Genomic DNA, 13,776 nt, shown 5'->3' with positions numbered 1-13,776 from the left:
TCACTCAGTTATTCTTAAAAGAGTATTGTTCTTAATGTATACAATGTTCTCTTAGTTCTTCTCATTTCACTCTTCATTATTTCATGTAAGTCTTTCCATGTTTTTCTAAGATCTTTGAGCTCATCATTTCTTACATCATAGTGTTATTCCATCACAATCAGTTACCACAACTTGTTCAGCCAATTGATGGGCTTCCTTCAATTTCCAGTTCTTTGCCAGTTCTTTGCTATGTATTAATTGAACTAAACTTTTAAATTTAGTGTAATCAAAATTATCCATTTTTATTTAACTTTGCTCTTTATATCTTGTTTATTAGCAAATTGTTCATGTTTCAATTAGTCTGATAAGTAATATCTTCCATGTTCTTCTAATTTTCTTGTAAAATCTCTCTTTATATCTAGGTCATATATCCATTTTGACCTTATCTTCATAAATGGTGTGATACTGGTCCATGATCAGTTTCTGTTATACTGCATTCCAGTTTTCCCAACAATTTTTAACAAATAAAGATTTCTTATCCCAAAATCTTAAGCCTTTACACTTGTCAAATTCAAGTTTCTATGTGTATCTGCTGCTGTAAATTGTATGTAACTCTATTCCAATGATCTACCTTTGTATTACTTAGCCAGTACCAGGTAGTTTTAATTACTGCCTTGCAGTACAGTTTAAGATCTGGTACTGGTAAACCTCCCTCCTTTACACTTATTTTCATTGTTTCACTTGATACTTTTCACTTTTGTTTTTCCAAATAAATTTTGTTATGATTTATTTCTAATTCAGTAAAACATTTTTGGGGTAATTTAATTGGGATGGCATTGAATATAGAAATTATTTTGGGTAAAATGTTCATTTTTATTGTATTAGCTTAGCCTACTGATCAATAATTATTATCTCTCCAATTATTTAAATCTGATTTTAAAAAAAATTAAAAATCTGATTTTATTCGTACAAAAAGGTATTTTTTTAATAGTTTTGCTTATATAGTACTTCGAGTTTTTTAGCAGGTGGACTCCCAGGTATTTTGTACTGTCTGTTGTTTTTTGTCCTTCATTCTTGAAGGGGGCCATGAACTCAGGGAGGTGATGCCATGACATGCAATTGAATTGGATTTAAGTGAGGGAGTGCTGTACAAGGTCACCAGCCTCATTTTCTCCTCCAGAGCCATCTGTGTTCTGTGGTAAGGTATAGATCAGGATGACTGGAGATGATCCTGAATGCAGTGGTAGTCCTTGAGCTTTTAAAGCTAAGGTCTTTTCAGGTCTCGCTTTGTCTGAATCCACAACCATTCAATGATTAAGGCTGGGTAAGAAATGAGGAAGAGAATGACTCTTTACCTAGTCAAATAGAAAGAAAAAATATCAGTGTTGGTGGGGAAGACCCTCTGGATTTCCAGCCAAAACAGAAGAAACAATTTCTATTTACATCATCTCTAAGCCAATCAAGGCCCAGACAACAACCAAGTGGGACTTGGCCTGGGCTAGAGTTATTTTGAATAGGGTATTTTTTTTTTACTATATCTTCTTACAAAGTGTGTGTGTGTGTGTGTGTGTGTGTCTGTGTGTGTGTGTGTGTGTGTGTGTATGGTATATAGGAAGGCTGATAATTAATGTGGATTTGCTTTAAATCTTGCTATTTCACTAAAAGTATTGTTTCATCTAACTTTTTAATTCACTCTTTGGGATTTTCCATATATATCATCATATTATCTGCAAAAAGATATAGTTTTATTACCTCATTCTCTATTCTGATTCCTTCATTTTCTTTTTCTTCTCTTATTGCTATTGTTAGGATTTCCAACATAATACTGAATAATACTGGTGACAGTGAACATCCTTCTTACACATCTGATCTTATTAGGAAGGCCTCTAGTTTATCTCCATCTCAAATAATGCTTGCTGATGGTTTTAGACAAATACTTTTTATCAATTTAAGGAAAAATTCATTTATACCATCTATTCAAATGTTTTTAATAGAAATGAGCATTGTACTTTATCAAGAACTTTTTTTACATCTATTGATATAAGCATGATTTGTTTTAGTTTTATTATTGATATAATCAATTATGTCAATAGTTTTCCTTCTTTTAAACCACCCCTGCTTTCCTGGTATAAATGCAACTTGATCATAATAAGAAATCTTTGTAATATATTGATGTAATCTTTTAATTAGAATTTTATTTAGGATTTTTTCATCCATATTCATTGATGAAATGGGTCTATAATTGTCTTTTTCATTTTTACTCTTCTTGGTTAATATATCAGCATCACATTTGTCTCATAAAAAGAGTTTGGTAGAATCAGTTCTTTACCTACCATTTGAAATAATTTATTTAATATTGGAATTGGTTGATCTTTAAATGTTTGATAGAATTCACTTATAAATTCATCTAGTCCTGGTGCTTTTTTTTATGAAGTTAATTCATGGCCTTTTTAATTTCTTTCTCTAAAATAGGTCTATTTAGATATCCTATTTCCTCTTCTGCTAATCTAGGCAATTTATATTTTTATAAATATTCTTCTATTTCACTTACATTGTTAAATTTAATGGCATATAATTGAGAAAAATATGTCTTTATAATGGCTTTAATTCCATCTTCGTTACAGGTACATTCATCCTTTTCATTTTTAATACTAGGGATTTGGTTTTGTTCTCTCTCTTTCTTAATCACATTAACAATTTTTATCTACTTTATTTTTTCATAAAACCAACACCTGGTTTTATTTATTAATTAAATGCCTTGCACTCTCAATTTTATTAACCTCACCTATGCTTTATGATTTACAATTTAGTGTTTAAATGGAGATTATTTATTTGTTCTTTTTTTAGTTTTTTTTAAATTGCATACCCAATTCATTAGTCTGTTCTTTCTGTATTTTACTGATGTAAGAATTTAGAGATATACATTTTCCTCTTTTCACTGCTTTTGCTGTATCCCATAGGCTCTGATATGTCATCTCATTATTGTAATTCTCTTTAATGAAATTTTTTCTATGACATGGTCTCTAACTTACTCATTATTTAAAATTAGGTTGTTTAATCTCCAGTTAGTTTTGAATCTACATTTCCTTGGCCCCTTATTGAATTATGATCTGAAAATAATCTTTCTAATTTTTTTGTTTTTGACTGTAACATTTTTATCTCATAATATATGGCCGATTTCATAAAGGTAGTGGGGCAGCTAGGTGTTGCAGTAGATAGAGCACCTGCCCTGAAGTGAGGAAGACCTGAGTTCAAATGTGGCCTTGGACCAAACACTTGACACTTAGTAGCTGTGTGACCCATGGCAAGTCACTTAACCCCAATTACCTTAAAAAAATAAAGGTACTACATTTCTTTAGAAGTATTAACAATTTCTAGAGAGGTGAGAAACCAAGGGAATAAGACATGGGAGAGACTTTTAGAAGGGCATATAAATTAAGATTAGGAGGGTCAGGTGAATAGACAAATGAGGGACTTATAAAGGATGGATAAAATAAAGAATAAGAGAGTAAAGGGAGAAGATAAGGTAACAGTGATAAGGCAAAAATAAAGATTAAGAAGGAAAATAGTAAAAGTAAGATGACAGAAATTCACAGATGGTAATTATACCTTTTGAACGTGAATGAGATGAACTCACCCATTAATTGGAAATAGCAGAATGGATTAAAAATCAGAATCATATGAGAGATACACAAACTTTTGAAATTGAGGGTTGGAGTAGAATTTATCACACTTCATCTGATGCAAAAAAAGGAGAGATAAGCACTTAGGATCTCAACAGAGTTATGACTAAAATAAATTCAATTAAGAGATAAATAGGGTAAGTATATTTTGATAAAAGATATCATAGACAATGAAGTAATATCAATATTTAACCTATCTGCACCAATTACTATAGCAATTCTTATATTGTCTCTCCTCAATATGTTCTCTAGATCAGTTTTGAAATGAGATGTTTCAGATTCTTTTCTATTTTTCCTAGTTTCATGATTTGTTGGTGTCTTATAATGTCATTTGATTCCACTTGCCCAATTCTAGTTTTCAAGGAGTTATTTTCTTCCTTTAGATTTCTTTTTTTTCTAATTGGTTAACTTTATTTTCATAATTTTCTTGGATTTATTTTTTTTTATTGGGTCAAAGTCTAGGAGGGGACAGGTGGTGGGAGGTGACTGGGGAGGGGTGGTAAAAGTGGATGGGAAAAAAAGATGAAGTCAGCATGGATTAGAGATACCTATTGTTCTGTTATTGAGAGGAGGGGAGAATTGGTGCTGCTATGACTTAAGGAATAAAGGCATGGAACTAAAACTCATGGGAAAACATCTTCTAGAAGTAGGAAGCTTAGACTTCAGCTCTAAGTCTGGCTTAGTAGTGGAGAAGAGAAGACAAAGTCTTGGAAAAATCACTGTAAAAATATTGATAAATGAATGTTTAATGAATTAGTGAAAGGGCTCGGGATGGATATTTTGAAATTTGAGAGAATTATGGGATTTCTGAGTCATAAAGGACCTTAATAGCTGCTCAAGACTGCCTGGATCTGAACTGGAATCTCATCTTAATATTTCCAACAAATGGTCATCCAGATTCTGCTTGAAGACCTCCTAGGATGGGGAGCACATCATCTTTCAAAGAAGCCTATGAGACTCTAGGGCAATTCTAACTGGTCAGAAGTTTGTCCTTCCCTCCAAATTCAGTTCTCCTCCTTACATCTTTCACTGCTTGCTCTGGGTTTTGCCGTGAGGGGCCAAACGGAAAAAAATCTAATCTCTCTTCCACATGAAACCATCAATACAATTCTGAAGACTATCTACTATCTCCTCTTCTTTCATTTTTCTTAACAATAACTTATAACTTATTCCATGTTATTAGGGTGAACCTAGCAGATTGTATAATATGAACTCTCCGACCACTGTGAGTTCTTATGATTCTCTTGGTCCAGACACATCTCTCTGCTTCTTTCTTTTTTTGTTTTGTCAATGGTATCACCGTTTTTCTTTCAACAGTTTTTTTCACTTTCATAAACTTTCTCTCTCTGTTATATAATCTTTACTAATGTGCTGGGGAAATTGACATCAACCATTCACAAATTGTGTCAACAGGAGATATTCTACTTTTGAGGCAAGAAGGTGAAGACATCTCAGTCAGGGGCTCCCAGGCCAGGGTTGCCTAAAAAAGTGTTTTCACTATTACATTCCAAAAAGCCTTCCATATCTAAAAGTAGAAACTTCATGGGATGTGCATGAAGCCAGTCTTAGAGTAGAAAGCAAGCACTTATGAGACAGCAAGAAGTAATGGAAAGGTCACAGACTCAGGGTCTCAGTTTGAATCCCATTTCTTTCATGTTTTACCTGTGTGACCTTGAGTAAGTCCCTTACCCTGTCTAGGCCTCAGTTCTCAAGTTCTTCATAGCAAAGATACTTCCTGGGAAAGGAATACCCAAAGGTCTCTCTTCTACCCACCCCCAATCATGGGTAAAGAGAAATGGGATTGATTGTTCAATACTTCACCATCAGCAAGGTGGAGAGACCTTATAAGTTCCATGTGACACCAAGCAAAGGAGGGACAATGAGCCTGTTTGTGGCATATCTAACATCTATGGGACATGGTGTCACTGCCCTGCCTGGCCCATGATACTGATGCAGTCAATGAGGGCCACATGAAATGATTTAGGCTGCTCAAACTGGTTCTGGCCACCCAGATCAGGACTTGGGTTCTATATCTGTCTTCTGCAAAATAGAAACTCATCCAGCAGCCAGTCATCTCTGATTGAGGACATCAGAAGCTCATATTTATTGACCACAAGGCACATAGCCTACTTATAGACCCTGCACACCTCTAAGCCTTGGCCTTTCCCTCTGCTTTGTTTTTAGGACGTCCAGGTATTTCCATATGCCCTAAGGAAAACTTTAAATGTTATTTCCTCAATTTCTATGTGAGTTCCTTGGGAACGGAAACTGCCCAGCCCTTACTATTCATATGCCCAGCACAGTGTTTGGCACATTATACATATTTTTAAGTGCTTTTTCAATTGAATTCCATTGTTGGTAGAGGGAATAACCACACCTGTAAAATTATAGATCTTTTGAAATATTGATATGAAGTATTATCATTATTATTTAGGCTTATTAATGTTTAATGGCCAAGAGTGGAGACAGCAAAGAAGATTTCCCTTAATGACACTTAGGAACTTTGGTTTGGGAAATAAGCTTCTGGAAGATCAGATCCGTAAGGAGGCTGGGCATCTTACTGAGGCTATCACAGAAGAAAAAGGTAAACACTGGTCAGGCTGAGGTATTTTAATTACTTATGATTGTCCTTTTGTCCAAATAATCACTAAACTAATCTGTAACTGTGGACGGGGGGAGCAGGGGAAGAGAGATCCTTGTTAGACTAGAGACAGACAAAATACCTCAGTCCACCAGCCCCTGGGAAGGTCTTTAAAGACCCAACATTGTCCTCTAGGAAGAAACAAGGTAATAAGCAAAGAAAGGGACTTCTTGATGATTCATTCTCTTAAATGGCATTATGATTATTTTCTGCCATAATCACATAGAGGCTACATGCCTCAATTCTTCAAATGCTACACATGAAGCATTGCCTTGTCTGGACACTCCTGGAACTTCCTACAGACATGCATGCACACATACCCCTACTTCTGTTCTCTTCTGCTGCCCTTCTCTAATTCTTTTCTCTTCCTAATCACTCTTCTTCCTTTCTATTTACTGAATCGCCTATTATCTTTTCTTGTTATCTTCCCTCTCATTTTTCTCTTTCTTCTTTTCTCTTCTGCCTTGCTCTCCTCTTTCCACTCCTTAGAACACACACACACATATAAATATTGCTATCATCATTTTTTTAAATTTTGATTTCTTTCAATTGACCATTTATTTTCTTTCCTTCTTTTTCTTCCTCTCACTGGAAAAACCAAAACCCTAGTAACAAATATATAATCAAGCAAAATAAATTCTTACACTGGCCATGCCCAGAAACATATATCTTATTGTGTAACCCAAGTCCATCATGGTCTGTCAGAAGGTAGGTAGCAGGTGCCATCAATGGTCTTCTGGAATTGTGGTTGGTATTGCATTGAAACAAGTTCTTAAGTCTACCAAATTATCTTTCTATTCACAATTTTGTTATTGTAAACATTCATTCATTTACTCTTCCTCTTCTTTCTATGATTCTTCTTTTTCCTTCTTTTCCTCTTCCCATCCTCCTTATTCACCTTCTCATATCTTTTCTTTTCATTCTAGTATCTCCAGTTGTATAATTACAGTTCTACAACCCACATGTAGGCAAGTAGCCCATGGGTATATATAGTCATGGGTATTGATATATGCAAACATACATCTATAGACATATATGCACATGTGTGCCCATGCCCTTTATACAGATGTGCACACCTTTGTCAACCTATGCAAATCATATATCAGATATAGAATCATAGACAGTCTAGAAGGGTCCTCAGAGGTTATATAATCCAACTTCCTCATTTCACTGAGGAATACACGGAGACAAAGACAAATGAGGTAGCTTGCCCAAAGCCACAAGTAACCTATGCTGAAAGAAAATATGACAATTAAATCCCAAGTCTTGACTAAACATTAAAAAGTGGGCATGTTCTTTTCTTTTTTCTCACATCTATTTAAGCAGTAGCTGGTTATGGACAATAATAATAAAGCAGATGTGCTGGTACGTATGGGGTAGGGGAAGGTAAGGAAAAAATGTTTAGGAGAAAAAGGTAGAAAGATCTACAGAGTTCCTTTAAACAACATGAGTGAAATGAAGAGTGATGTGTTCCCTTTCTCTTCCATTCAACAATAGAGATCTTTGACCCCCACTTTCACATCAACAATGCTATTTACAATATCATCTGCTCTGTAACTTTTGGCCATCACTTTGAATACCATGATTCTCAGTTTCAGGAGCTGCTAAAGAGTTTGGATAATGTCACAGTGCTTGAAGTTAGATGGGAATGTTAGTTAACATACCTTCCACTGCTGGACGGCACGGGCTCAGCTTCAATATGGCCTGCATATCCTCAATGGTAAAAGAAACATGAAAAGCATGGTTGTGAGAGGTTGGCAGGAGCTGAGTCAGCTTGTGCATGAGTTCCTCGAGGCAGTAAAAGGGACTCAAAAGGGGAGAGGAAAGAAATAAGATTTTTATGAGCAGTGACATGAAAGAACATGACCGGGGACCCAATGCTTTTCCAGAACACTATGATCTCCAAATAACAGTAAACAATTTTCTATGCAGTTTTTAAGTTTTTCTAAGATCTTTACCAAGGTTATCAATTTATAAACATTTATTAAGCACCTACTGTGTGCCAAGTACTCTTCTAGGAGATGAGGACATAGTAACAAAAATGACAGCACCTGACCTTGGGTGCTTTATATACTATTGGAGGAGACAATATGCCATCAAGGGACTGTATATGTAAATAAATAAATACAATGGCAGAAAGTTTTGATATTGGCTGCATTAGGAAAGGATTTATGGAGAAGCTGTGTATTGAGCAGAGTCTGAGGGAAACCAGGAATTTTATCCTCACCTCTGCAAGAGAGAGAGAGGAGGAGAGAGGGGAGGGGAGAGTAGGGAAGAGAGAGAGATAGACAGAGAGAGAGGGAGACAAAGACAAAGAAGAGAATTGGAAGCAGGATGGGAGGAAGAGAAAGAGGTTCAGAGACAGAGACAAGAGACAGATTGGCAGCTAAAGAAATTGAAAGAGAAGAGAAACAATCAAAGAGACAGGGATTTAAGTGCTTACATGTAAGGTGGGTAAACATATTTACATTTATTATTAGCTCCCACATCAGTGCCTTTACATCGGCTGTCCCTCATGTCTGGAATGCTCTCCTTCCTTACCTCCATCTCCAGGCTTCCTTCAAGAATCAGCATGGGGTGGGGGATGGAGTCAAGATGGCAGAGCAAAAGCAGTGACTTGCTTGAGCTCTCCCCCAAATCCCTCCAAAAAACCTGTAAAAATGGCTCCAAACAAATTCTAAAGCAACAGAACCCACAAAAAGATTGAGTGAAAAAAATTTCCAGTCCAAGACAATGTGTATGGTTGATGGAAAAGGTCTATTGTGCCAGGATGGAAGAGGAACACAGTTAAATGTGAGCATAAAACAGGCCTCAGTGAACCTGGAACAGACATCAGATGACTGAATCATGGACAACTGTGTTGGTTTCCAGACTTTACAACTGCTGAACACCGAAGAAAACTTAAAAGGTCAGCAAGAAAAGTCTGTGACCATGGTGAGAGAGAAGCTTAGTCCCAGACCCAGTCCTGGTGCAGCCCCAGGGTGGTGGCTGCTTCCAGAGCTCTTGGCCCACAAGACAGAGGGTGAATCAAATGGATGATCAGACGGGGACTTCAGGGACCTCTTTGCTGGTGCTGAGGCAGGATTCTCTTGCTTTGCCCGTGCTTGGATCTGGGTCACAGTTCTGCATTGTGATCCTGGGACAAGAAGGAATACTGGTATGGTGGATCTTGATGTGGTGGTACAGGGAAAATTCACTTCATAGTTCCAAGGCAGAAAAGAGTGCTTGTGGTCACTCATACACCAGACGACAGGCCAGGAAAGGAGTAAACACCTCACCCTTGATCCTACCACCTCAGAAAAACTGAAAATTTACAGGTACCTAGAAGTATCTCTGAAAACAGCTGCACAAAATGTCTGAAGCTTGGGAATGTACATTTTTCATACTGGAATCAGACCTCCACCTTAGCAAATAGTTTATAAGTCAAGTAATTGACTGGGAACATTAGCAAACTGTGCAAAAAAAAAAAGAGTCAGACCATAGAATCTTTCTTTGCTGACAATGAAGATCAAAACATACAACCAAAAGAAGACAACAAAGTCAAAGCTCCTACATCCAAAGCCTCCAAGAAAAATATGAATTGGTATCAGGCCATAGAAGAGCTCAAAGAGGATTTTGAGAGGCAAGTAAGAGAAGTGGAGGAAAAACTGGGAAGAGAAATGAGAGTGATGCAAGAAAATCATGAAAAACAAGTCAACAGCTTGCTAAAGGAGACCCAAAAAATACTGAAGGAAATAACACCTTTAAACATAGCCTAACCCAAATGTCAAAAGAGGTCCAAAAAGCAAATGAGGAGAAGAATGCCTTAAAAAGCATAATTGGCCAAATTAAAGGAAGTACAAAAGCTCGCTAAAGAAAATACTTCCTTAAAAATTAGAATGGAACAATTGGAAGCTAGTGACTTTATGAGAAATGAAGACATTGTAAACAAAACCAAAAGAATGAAAAATAGAAGACAATGTGAAATATATCATTTGAAAAACAACTGACCTGGAAAATAGATCCAGGAGAGAGAATTTAAAAATTCTTGTACTATCTGAAAGCCATGATCAAAAAAAAGCCTAGACATCATCTTTCAAGAAATTATCAAGGAAAACTGCCTGATATTTTAGAACAGAGGGCAAAATAGAAATTGAAAGAATCCACCAATCACCTCCTGAAAAGATCCCCAAAGGAAAACTCCTAGGAATATTGTAGCCAAATTCCAGAGTTCCCAGGTCAAGGAGAAAATATTGCAAGTAACCAGAAAGAAACAATTCAAGTATTGTGGAAACACAATCAGGATAACAAAAGATTTAGCAGCTTCTACATTAAGGAATGCAGAGCTTGGAATATAATATTCTAGAGGTTGAAGGAGATAAGATTACAACCCAGAATCACCTATGCAGCAAAAATGAGTATAATCCTTCAGGGGAAAAAATAGATATTCAGTGAAATAGAGGACTTTCAAGCATTCTTAATGAAAAGATCAGAGCTGAAAATTAGACTTTCAAATACAAGACTCAAGAGAAGCATGAAGAGGTAATTAGGAAAGACAAATCATAAGAGACTTATTAAGGTTGAACTATTTACATGCCTGCATGGAAAGATGATATTTGCAACTTATGAGACTTTTGTCAGTATTACAGTAGTTGGAGGGAAAAAAAAGATTAGATAGATAGATAGATAGATAGATAGATAGAGATAGATGATGATAGATAGATGGCACAGGGTGAGTTGAAGATGAAGTGGTGATATCTGGAAAATAAAATTAAGGGGTGAGAGAGGATTATACTGGAGGAAGGGAGAGGTAGAATGGGGTAAATTATCTCACATGAAACAGACAAAAAAAAGGCTTTCACAGTGGAGAGGGAATGAGTGAATCTTATTCTCATTGGATTTGGCTTAAGGAGGGAATAACATACACACTCAATTGGGTATGGAAATCTCTTACCCTACTGGATAGTGAGGGGAGAGGGGACAAGAGAGCAGGGAGATGATAGAGGGGAGGGCAGATTGGGGAAGGAGGTAATCAGAAGCAAACTCTTCTAAGGAGGGACAGGGTCAAAGGAGAGAAGAGAACAAATGGGGAGCAGGATAGTATTAAAGGAAACATACTTACTTATTCACAAAATGACTAGTATGGAAGTATTTTGCATGACTACACATGTATAACCTATATCAAGTTGCTTGCCTCCTCAATGAAGGGGGTGAGGAGGGAGGAAGGGAGAAAATTTTGAACATAAAGTTTTGAAAACAAATATTAAAAATTGTTTTCACATGCAACTAGGAAATAAGATATACAGGCAATGAGCTATAAAAATCTATCCTCCCTTATAGGAAAATTGAAGAGAAAGGGGAGAAGGGGGTGGATAGAAGGGAGGACAGATTAGGGGAAGGGATATTCAGAATGCACACTATCTTCGGTGGGAGGAAGGACAAGATGGGGAGAAAATTTGGAACTCAATCTTGTGGAAGTGAATGTTGAAAAATAAAAATAAATTGATAAAATCTAAATTGTGTTGAAAAAAATGAATTACAAGATTTTAGAGCTGGAAGAGACCTTTAAGACGAAATTATATGGAATCTTTCTTCCCAGGAAATGCTGCTGTTGTTGTTGTTTAAATCTGGAGAAACATACTGTTTTATAATTCTAATTAACATTATTATATAATATTGCTCTATTAGAAGATCAGATAAAATATAGTTTGATTCTATTAAAAAGCTACAGTCATTCAGTTAACAACAACCACAAAAAATATCAGCTCAAATTTCACCTTCTACTGCAGGATGTCTTTCCCAGTCTTTCCATCTGCCAGTGCCTTCTCCTCTGAGATTACCTTTCAACTTGCATGTATCTTGCATGTATTGCTGTCTTTCCCATTACAATGTGGGCTTCTTAAGGACAGACAGTGGCATTTTCTCCCTTTCTTTATGCCTGGCACATAATAAGTGCCTATTAAATGCTTGTTTATTGACTGATTTCTTTAGATCCTTACAATGACCCTTTGAGATAATTGCTATTATTATCTCCATTTTACAGATAAGAAAATTGAGGCTAAAAGAAATTAATGACCCATCCTACAGCTAATAAGTGTTTGAGGCAGAATTCTAACTCAGGTTTTCCTGAGTATTACCCCAGCACCCCATTTGGCTCATAAGCCACTGGTTCATGATTTCATTTAACTCCTCAGAAGTCTGGCTATGGAAGAAAATGAGTAGAAAGGATGAATTACATTAGATTTCATTTCCCTAAGAGGAACATAATGGGAATTCAAGAGAAATGAATTCTGTGGGGCTGATGGGGAAATATAGACCTAACTTCTATCAATTTCCCTAAAAAGAATCTCTGTTGCACTTCTTTACGGGTTATGCAGCTGCCTAGATTAGTGACATATTGAAAAAGTTATTTCAGTGCATCAGAATATGGCCAAGGAGCTGATGTATGAGACAAAGATGGTTGGACATGAGCCTGTGCGTTAGGACAGCAACATTATGGGAGGATAGACAGTGGTTACAGGAAAGTTGGATTTCAGGAGTGGTTAGACATGGAATTAAGGTAAATTCCATGATACAAACAAAAGTTAAGAACCCTGGCCTGACTTACTGTGAGGAAGATGAAGAGATAGGTCAGCCTAATAGGAATTAATATTTATCTGTTCTCCCCACCCTGCTCCCTTTTATATTACTTAGCTCTTCAATATGTTTACTTGGATAATGAAATTCCTGCCAGGACCTCACCAGAAGTTCTTTTGAGAATGCAAGAAGCTAGAGTCTTTTGTAAAATGTGTGAGCAAACAACATAAGGAAGACCTGAACCATGAAGAGTCTCTGGACTTCATTGATGCTTACCTGAAGGAACTGTCCAAGGTAATGTAGATAAAACAGAAATTGGACCTTTTATGTTTAACCACCCTGCCCCCAAAAAAGTGCATAGTTGGGGGGATAAATGTGTTAAAATGTTTCAAATTTTACATCTGCCTCATAATGTAAATATCTTCCCTCAGTGACAACTCTGGGAGGTAGAGTATAAGTAATGGAGCTTGCCAGTGGAGAGCTCCCAATTTTGATTTAGAACTGGAAGGTACCATTGGGCTCACTTAGTTCAATTCCCTGGTTTAATATGAGGGGAAACTGAGCCATAGATAAGTTAATTGATTTGCTCCAGTCACACAGGTATTAGGAATATGAGACTGGATTTAAACCCAGCTCTTTCTGTCACCAAGTCCAATGTCTTTTCCATTAGAATCTATTCAGATTAGGATTAAGTCTTAACCCTGATATTTTATCACTCTGAATTCATCTCTTTTCACTTCACTTTTCTCATCTATAACATTAAGATAGTCTCTCTGCTCCTCATCCTATCCAGAACTATTGTATGTATATTCACAACACTATAAAAATAAATTAAATTACCAATTTTATATACACAATCAACATATCACCATCATTGGGAATATATGCAATAGTCAAACATTGTAGCCCATATCACTC

General features: G+C 36.3%; 1 pseudogene; it reads left to right on the top strand.

The window, feature by feature from the left end:
* The window catches only part of LOC110212936 (cytochrome P450 2J2-like), a 36,294-nt pseudogene that overhangs the window by 1,395 nt on the left and 21,123 nt on the right, over window positions 1-13,776 (top strand).

This window comes from Phascolarctos cinereus, unplaced genomic scaffold (genome assembly GCF_003287225.1).
Source record: "Phascolarctos cinereus isolate Bilbo 61053 unplaced genomic scaffold, phaCin_HiC Scaffold_5;HRSCAF=322, whole genome shotgun sequence".
Taxonomy (NCBI): Eukaryota; Metazoa; Chordata; class Mammalia; order Diprotodontia; family Phascolarctidae; genus Phascolarctos; species Phascolarctos cinereus.
Note: the sequence above shows the minus strand (reverse complement) of the source record. Positions and strands in the feature narration are given on the sequence as shown.